This window comes from Camellia sinensis, chromosome 11, assembly GCF_055761805.1.
Source record: "Camellia sinensis isolate YWXY chromosome 11, ASM5576180v1, whole genome shotgun sequence".
NCBI lineage: Eukaryota > Viridiplantae > Streptophyta > Magnoliopsida > Ericales > Theaceae > Camellia > Camellia sinensis.
This window is the reverse complement of record NC_138971.1, coordinates 52436326-52444803: the sequence shown is the minus strand read 5'-3', so window position 1 is coordinate 52444803 and position 8478 is coordinate 52436326. Positions and strand designations below refer to the sequence as shown.

The following is an 8478-nucleotide window of genomic DNA, read 5'->3' as shown; positions in this document are numbered from 1 at the left end:
TCTGATTCACCTTCAGGAGGAGGAGGAGGAGGAAACGGTAACGGAATAGCGTCGGCCTGACGCAATGGCGAGTCAGCAGGAAGGTCAAGCTTCTTTATCAAGGACATCCAACCAAGGGAAAATCCCCTGTTGCATGCCTGCCTGACTTGAAGCTTGTAGTCTTCTGCGACGTCGGCCATACCTTGAGCATAGGCCTTTTCGTCGGCCTCTTTGATTTCGGCCTCTTTTGTGGCCAGAGCTTGCTGAAGTTCTTTCTCCACTTAGGCCTTCTGAACCTCGGCCTCTCTTTTCTCGGCCTCAGCAACTTTTCTAACGGCCTCAGCAGCTTCGGCTTTCTCAAGAGCTAAAGTTTGAACTTTGGTTGCAGCCTCGGCTTGATCCTCCAACTTTTTCATTTTTGCTTCAAGAGACTTGATCTCTCTCTTCATAGCAGATGCTTCCCTTTTCATATCAACCAACCTTTGACGATTTTCAAAGGATTGCATGGCAAATGAGTGGGCATGCTGAATGGACTGCAGACAAACAGAAATGTGAGACAGTACTCTCAGTGAAGAACAGAAGAAAAAATCACAAGTACAAACAGAAATACTTACTTGAGCAGAGTGTTGGAGCATAAGAGCATAATTTTCATACTCACTAAGCTTGCTATTTCGCTCCAAGTCATTTGGTAGAAGAAGAGCAGTGCTAAGGGCGACAACAACATTAATGTCGTCAGCACTTTCACTAGCCATGATGGGCCTATCCTCCAGGGATAGATCAGGGGCCCAGGGGACGTCGGGCTTCTTCGAAGCCGAGGTCGTTGCAGACGATGACCTTGGCCGCTTTGATTGTGTAGACCCTGAGGGTTGGCCCTCAGCAGACCTCTTAGTTGAAGTAGAGGTTGATTTTTTGCTTTCTGCTAGTTTAGAGATCGGCAAAGCATCCTCAGCCTCGACATCTGTAGCCTTGGCCTTAGGCTGAGCCTTTTTTACTCTCTTTGGTTTGGGTGGAAGCACTGACTGGGTTGGTGCGGCTTCGGCGTCAGTTGGAAGGTCGGCAAGAAGGTCTTGGACGACAGGCCTTGGACGAACCATTTCGGCAGTCTTTACAAGCTTTCGTCGGCGTCTACGTTCAGGAATTGGTATTAAGTAGGGGGCCGAAGTTGATGGAAGATCGGCTGGGTCAGATGTGGATTCTTGATCTGTTCGGGATGTAGAAGCAGTTAAGGTTGTAGCTGTTGGTGGAGAAAGACTCTTCTTCCTTGTTCTGGGGACGTCGGGTAAGGTGGACTTGTATGTAGGGATGAAGTTGAGTAATACTGGGGCTTTTCGTTTATGGATTGGAAGGCCAAGAAGTGTTTTCAGATCTGTTCCTGGGAAGAAGGATTGACGAAAATTTTTCGGTGGTTGATGGAGATCTGCAAAGAAACAGACGTCAGAAACAAAAAGTATTAAAGTCTTAAATAAAAACAACTGAGTGTTGACTCAGGGCTCTTACTCTTGCCCTCTGTGATTGTTCGAGGAAGAGGGTAGAGGTGGACATCTTCATCTGGGCCAAATTCCCAATTTCCAGAAGCAATGAGAAAATCATCTCCAGCCCCCTTGTTGGAGTCTGGGAGGTCAGCTATAATTTTGTACTGAGTAGATCTCGGCTTAAGGTAATAGACAAAACCCCTATCCTTCAGATCAAGAGGGCACATGGTATAACAATATTGAAGGTCGGCTAGGGTGATTCTAAGGTTTTCTTGCCTAGCCAAGGCTATAATACCGTTAATTACCCTATAGGAATTGATAGTAAGCTGCATAGGGTTCAGCCTATAGAAGTGGAGAACTTGACGAAAAAGGGGATCAAGTGGAAGCCGAAGTCCACATTCGGTAAAAGCAACTATTGGAAAAGGCATTGTATGGTCTGTGGGCACGATGGTATCATTATCCCCAGCCAGCTTAAGATGAACGTCGGCTGGGATAGAAAATTCTTGCCTAAAGTATTCAAGTTTTGTTGGGGTATTTACCCTATGCCTCCACATACCCATTATGTCGGCTTAAACTAAGAGGAATATGTTTCAGAAGATGGGCGTTTTTCAGGTTTCCCTAAAGATTAAGGGTTCTACAGACAAATCCCAAATCTATGAAGTATGAAGATAAAAATCGAGGGCACAGATCTGGGGCAGAAAAAAAAAAAAAAAAAAAAAAAAAAAAAAAAAAAAAAAAAAAGAAAGAAAGAAAACAGAGACGAAGTTTCAGATTCAAGAACAGAGGTATAGTTCTCAGAAATAATAGAGATACAGAAACAAATCAAGAACAGCGGCAAAGAGAATGATGAAAAAACATGGAAGTTCAAGGCATAGCCGCAAATTCAAGATACAAATATGTTCAAAACCTCGAACAAAGATCAGTAATGGCAACAGACAGACAAAAGCACATAAAGAGAATGGAAGACTTAAAGAAGAGGGTCTTACTAGGACAAATGAAGCCAAAGCAATGCTCGCCGAACCCAGAAGCCGGTTGCAACAGCAAAGAAGGCTTTGCAAGAATGAGGGATTAAAAGCAAATCCAGACGAGAAATTGAAGCGATGGAAGATTCAAAGAAGAATGAACTTTTAGAGAGAGAAAGAGCAAGGAGACGAAAAAGTGAAGAAGAAAATAGAGGCAAAAGAAAAGTTTTGTTAAAAATTTGAAACGGCGGCAAAAATAGGGCAATTATTGCGCCTAGAGCAACGCACGCGTCAGACGGCGCAGACGAAATGAACAGACAGCTTCAGGCGCGTCACTGACACGCTCCAGTAAAGATGAAATACGTAAAAGAAACAGTTAGATATGCATGACAGCTCATGCGCGTGGGAGAGTACGACCGAAGCCTTGTTCTCCGAAGAGAACATGTCGGCTGAAAGTAGATAATCTTGGCTAAATAGTTTTTGAGCCATTACTCAGAAAAGAAGTGACAAAATTTCGAAATAGATTCCATCACCTCAGAATGCCGAGGTAATAGAACCTAGGGGGTAGTTGTGGGGATATATTTTCAGAATACCAACACGTGGCATGGTGACGCCGACGTGTCAGCCGAGGTGCCACGTGCCTTGGTAGTTAAGCCGAGGTAATCTCGGAGAAGCCGAGGTCATCTCCGAAGATATCGGAATCCGGGATAAAGGGGTAAGAGTCCTAAGGCAAAGAGGGGACTTAACCAAGATAAGGATAAAGCTCTTAGGGAGTTTATCTTTATCTCTTGAAGAGTCCAGAGTAAACAGTAAATTGGAGTTCATAGAAGTCATACTTCTAGTGGGACTTGGATTGAGTATATTATAAAAGAGAGGCACCCCCGTGGGTTTAAGGTATGTAATTTATACTTTGAGTATTCTGTTTAGTACTTGATTATCTTTGAGAGATATATTAACTTGATCGTCGGAGTGCCCCCGGGTGGAAGAACCACCGCCGGAGCTTTTTCTTTCTGTTTCAGGTTGCTTAAGCCATCTATTCTGCTTGTGCTCTCCAGCTGATCACTAGACGGGCAGCGTGGTCAGATTTTTACCCACACAAATACAGACTCTAATACCACATGTAAAAATTTTATGATGTTATGCATATAACAATCTTCATAATCTAAAATCGTGAACTATCATGATTTTTACAAATAATATCATAATGCGGAAAATAAATAACATACCCGGATCAATTATCCAAAATTGATTGAATATAAACCTAATAATAATATTAGTAGAAAAAAAGTTTCTCTTTTGACCCTATTTAGAATACGTTATATTCAGAATAATTATACTTTTATAGGTAGAGCAAGGACCGGTTTCCCAACATAACTATAACTCCACTTACCCATCAAAGTAAGAGATTTGAAAACTACTTCATCTATTGACCAATAATAACTTGTGGTTCAAGACATGAAACTATAATTTTATTAAATGTATAATTCATATTGCCATATTATGTGAGTTATCATAATGACTAAATGATTAAATTTAGTCTTACATGCAACGCCAATGCATTGAAAGTGTTTGAGAAATTGTTGGGTGATGGTAATGTAGGGCCAAATCAGGTTACTATGGTGAGTGCTCTTACCACGTGTGGAAGGATTGGGTTTCTTGATTTAGGAAGCAAAGTTCATGAATTTAGTGTAGTAAAGGGGTTCGATTTAGATGTCTTTTTGGGTTCTTCTTTGATTGACATGTATGCGAAATGTGGGCAGTTAGAGAATGCTCGAAAGGTGTTCGATAGAATTTCTAATAGAAATATAGTTTGTTGAACTTCTATGATATCGGGTTATGTCCAATCAAATTTATACCAGGACGCGAAAGGTGTTCGATAGAATTTCTAATAGAAATATAGTTTGTTGGACTTCTATGATATCGGGTCATGTCCAATCAGATTTATACAAGGACGCAATTTACTTGTTTACAGAGATGCAAGTAGTTGGGGTTAAAGCAGATTCACGGACAATTGCTTGTGTCGTTTCAGCTTGTGGGCATTCCGGTGCTTCGCATCAGCGGAGTTGGGTGCATAGTTATTGCGAAAGAAACCACATTGGGATGAACCTATCAGTAAAGAATGCTTTGGTTGGTATGTACTGTGGAGATATTGAAAAATCTCTTGAAATTTTTCATGGACTAACCAAGAAAGATGTCGTTTCATGGACTGCGATGATATCAGGGCTTGCCATGAATGGGCAGTCTGAGAAGGCGTTGCAATTCTTTTCTCAAATGGAAATGTCAAAGTGATGTCAAGCCAAATGAGGTCACAGACCTTGGCGTCTTGTCTGCTTGTAGTCAGGGTGGATTCGTGGATAAAGGGTTTTACTATTTCTAAGCAATGATTAGATGCTATGGTCTCACCCCTCGGCTTGAACACTGTGGGTGCATGGTTGATCTTCTTGGTTGGGCAAACCTTTTGGTTGAGGCAGTGAAGTTTATTATGTCTTTTCCCATTCGATCTGATGTGGTTATGTGGCGATCCCTACTTTTTGCGTGTAGGAGTCATAGGAATGTAGAACTGGCCGAGTTTGCAGCGAACAAAATTGAAGAATTAGAACCTAGAAAGTGCAGGGCACGTGTTCTTTTGTCTAATGTTTATGCTTCTGCCTCTAGGTGGAGTGATGTGAAGTAAGGAAAAACATGTTCGTTCATGGAACCCAAAAGCAACCCGGATGCTCTTTAGTCGAAGTAAATGGTCTTGTTTCCGAATTCTTTGTTTCAGATAGTTCGCATCCTCAAATTAACGACATATCTGAGACAATTTTTGGAATTAATAAAATTCTGCAACCTGATAGTTTTGATTCAAATATCTTAGATTATGAAGAACAATGGGATGGAGTGTAACTAATTTAGATTGTGATGATCTTTCTAATTTCCTTGCCATATGATATGTACTCATGCCGAGCCGCTTGTGATTTGATGCCATAGAATTTATTTACTGTGATCACATCAGTGTTTGAAGATGAGGCTTGCGATTAAATGAACATTGAAAGACCAGTTTCCTGAGAAAGTTTGTACTGCAAAATTTGCATGAGTAGATGGTCTGAGATGTGGATTTCATCAATAATGCATGGGTACATTTTTCAGTTCAATATCATAGGAATTGGATTAGGAATAGAATAAATTTAGGGCATGAGCATTCTTACAAGCCAAGTAAAAGAAGACATGAAGAAATTGTACTCCCTGGGAGTTCAAAAGGCAGTTGGAGCATGTGATGTTGCAGGCAAATTTGGTATCTTTTGGCAACAGCTAAATACGCCACCCTTTTTTTTTTTTTTTTTTTTTTTTTTTCTATAGTAAATTTTATTTTAATTTTTTAACAGTTTGGGTCCATCTAGAAGAATCTAAAGACTAAAATTTTTCTGGCAAAATCCTAAAAAAGTTTTCTAAAAACAAAAAAATAAAGTCAATTTTTTTAGAGCTCTCTCTCTTTTTTTGGTTCGTCTTTGGTGGATTATTTATTTCTTTTTATTTTTTAAGGCTGACTAATCTAGTAGAACCTGAAAGTTGAGTGTTTTTTAAGAAATTAAAAGAAGTCAACCAAAAAGAAAAACTATTAAAAAGCAATTGCCAAACAAAACTTGAGTCATGGTAGCTTAAATCCTTGTTTCTTGGTTTTGCATACCAATATACAACCCATTTCTGTTCTCTGACAGTTGGTTTTCATCAAGGAGACCATTTATGGAGGAGCATGTATTTAAGATGGAGTGCTCCAAGGTGGCATTCTGCAAAATATTGTTACAGGTGGATGATCAAAATGCAAAGGAAGCCAGTCATGTCATTAATGGAGACAATGAGATCTCCCCCCCCCCCCCAAAAGCACAAATGTACGATACGTCAATGCAGAGTAACCCATCCTTGACTGACTGCAGTTCTTGATGTTGAGCAGTGACTTGAGGTTTGAGAGCGACTAAAATGGCTTGTGGCCACCCTTGAGCAAACAGGTCTTGGCGTTGTTAGAGTGAGAGGTAGGACAACTTGTGACAATGGTGCCTCTATAGATAGCTTCTGAAATTGGCATATTTGACAAGGTTTTATGACAGTACAATTGCCTCGCTTTCACAATTTTTGTAACTCCTCTCTTCTTGGCATTGGGACTGGACACGCTTTGAAATTTAATTTTGAAATCTTTACTAAGATAAACAGAGCTTTAATTCAATTATAAAGTCCAAATTTTAAGGTTATGTTTTAGTAGAATTGTTAAGTTTCTATTTTTAAAAAATAAATAAAATAAAAAAAAAGCTTGGGAAAAGTAAAAAAAGGGTTTATTTTCAGGGTCCAACTTGTCTCATGTTGAGATCAAGACTGGACCTGTCCAATCCGGCTCATGGGCTCATTTTTGGATCCCGTTTTGATAATCGAAACCGAATAATGTGAAGAACTCGTCAAGTACTATATCTTTGTAAAAAATCACATTGATCGGATATCGATAGCTATTTTATCGGATCACAATTGTATTAGAATTATGATCCGATCAAATAACTATCGATATCCGATCAACGTGATTTTTTATGGGGATATGGTAGTCGATGAGTTCTATATATTGAACAGTTCATATTATCTAAACGGGATCCAAAAATGGACCCATAGACCGGACTGGACGGGACCAGTCTTGATCTCAACATGAGACAAGCTGGACCCTTTTTTTAAGGTCTCTAATATTTCAATTTTAGGAGATAAAGGACATTTAAAGCTTTCATACTACCTCAGGTCCCTCAAAAAATATGCGTCTCTTCCCTCCAAAATTGTTGGACCAAACTATCTTTGCATTTTACATTCAAACGTCTCTCACTTCTTGAAAATTTTCAAAACTTGCTCTTTTGATTTAGATATCCATTTTCAACAAAAATTATATTTTTGGAATGCCCTCGTCGAGATCTATCAAACAAGATCTATGATGAATATGAAATTCAGAAGAAAAAAAATGACAAAATTTCACTGAGTTAGAAATCAACATGCAAGTAAATTTCTTGACTACATTTGCAGAGAAATTTCATAGAAAATCAAATGTATAGAGAAAATCAACATACAAGTCAATTTCTCTTACTACATTTGCAAAGAAATTTCAGAGAAAAAATCAAATGTGTTAGAAAAAATTAACATGCAAGTAAATTTCCCTAACTACATTTGTAGAGAAAATTCAAAGAAAATCAACACGACAGAGAAATTTCAGATATAGGTCCAATATTCTAAATTTTAGATTGCAAGTGTGTAATGGCCAAGGAAGATCAATATGACAGAGAAATTTCAAATATAGGTTCAACTGAAATTTCTCTGGTATAAGTCCAGCGAAATTTAAAAAAAAAAAAAAATTCTTTTCACGAATAAATTTCTTTGGTATAGGTCCAGAGAAATTTCAGTTGGTCTTTTAAATTCTCCGTTTTAGGTCTAGAGAAATTTTTGCTATAGGTCCAATAAAATCTCTCTGGTATAGGTCTAGAGAAATTTCAACAAGTCCTCTAAATTCTCTAGCATAGGTCCAAAGAAATTTCTAGTATAGGTCCAGAGAAATTTCAATAGGTCCTCCAAATTCTTTGGTATAGATCTAGAGAAAATTACCTGGTATAGGTCCAGTGAAATTTCTATGGTATAAATTGAGACATTTTAGCAAGCCCTTCAAATTCTTGGGTATAGGTCTAGAGAAATTTCAACAGATCATCCAAATTCCTCAAGATCTATGAGTTTAGTGTTGTCCATAATTACCCACTCATTATTCTCCATCAAATAGATAAAGGACCCATCCTCATGGTAGTGGACAAGGTCAACGGAGCAGACGTGGCTGCAAAGGTAGCTGAGGAGTTCGAAACTTGGCGTTGAAGACATGGACAAGGCCGGTAGTGATGAAACGGTCGTCGCATAATTTTTTTATATATAGTTCCCTATATCAGAAAATTATGAAATATTTATATGTATTTCTTATATGAGTTTAGCATGTTGCATAAAAATTTTAGAATTAAATGATGAGTACTTATTTTATGAAAATTGGCGAATTAATTGGTGTTTAATTTATTTTATAGCAGAAT

At 38.6% G+C, this 8478-nt stretch overlaps 1 pseudogene; it reads left to right on the top strand.

Annotated features, from left to right (window-relative positions):
* Positions 1–3830: 3830 nt before the first annotated feature.
* LOC114311723 (pentatricopeptide repeat-containing protein At4g14820 pseudogene) lies at positions 3831–5628 on the top strand (annotated as a pseudogene).
* The last annotated feature ends 2850 nt before the right edge of the window (positions 5629–8478 follow it).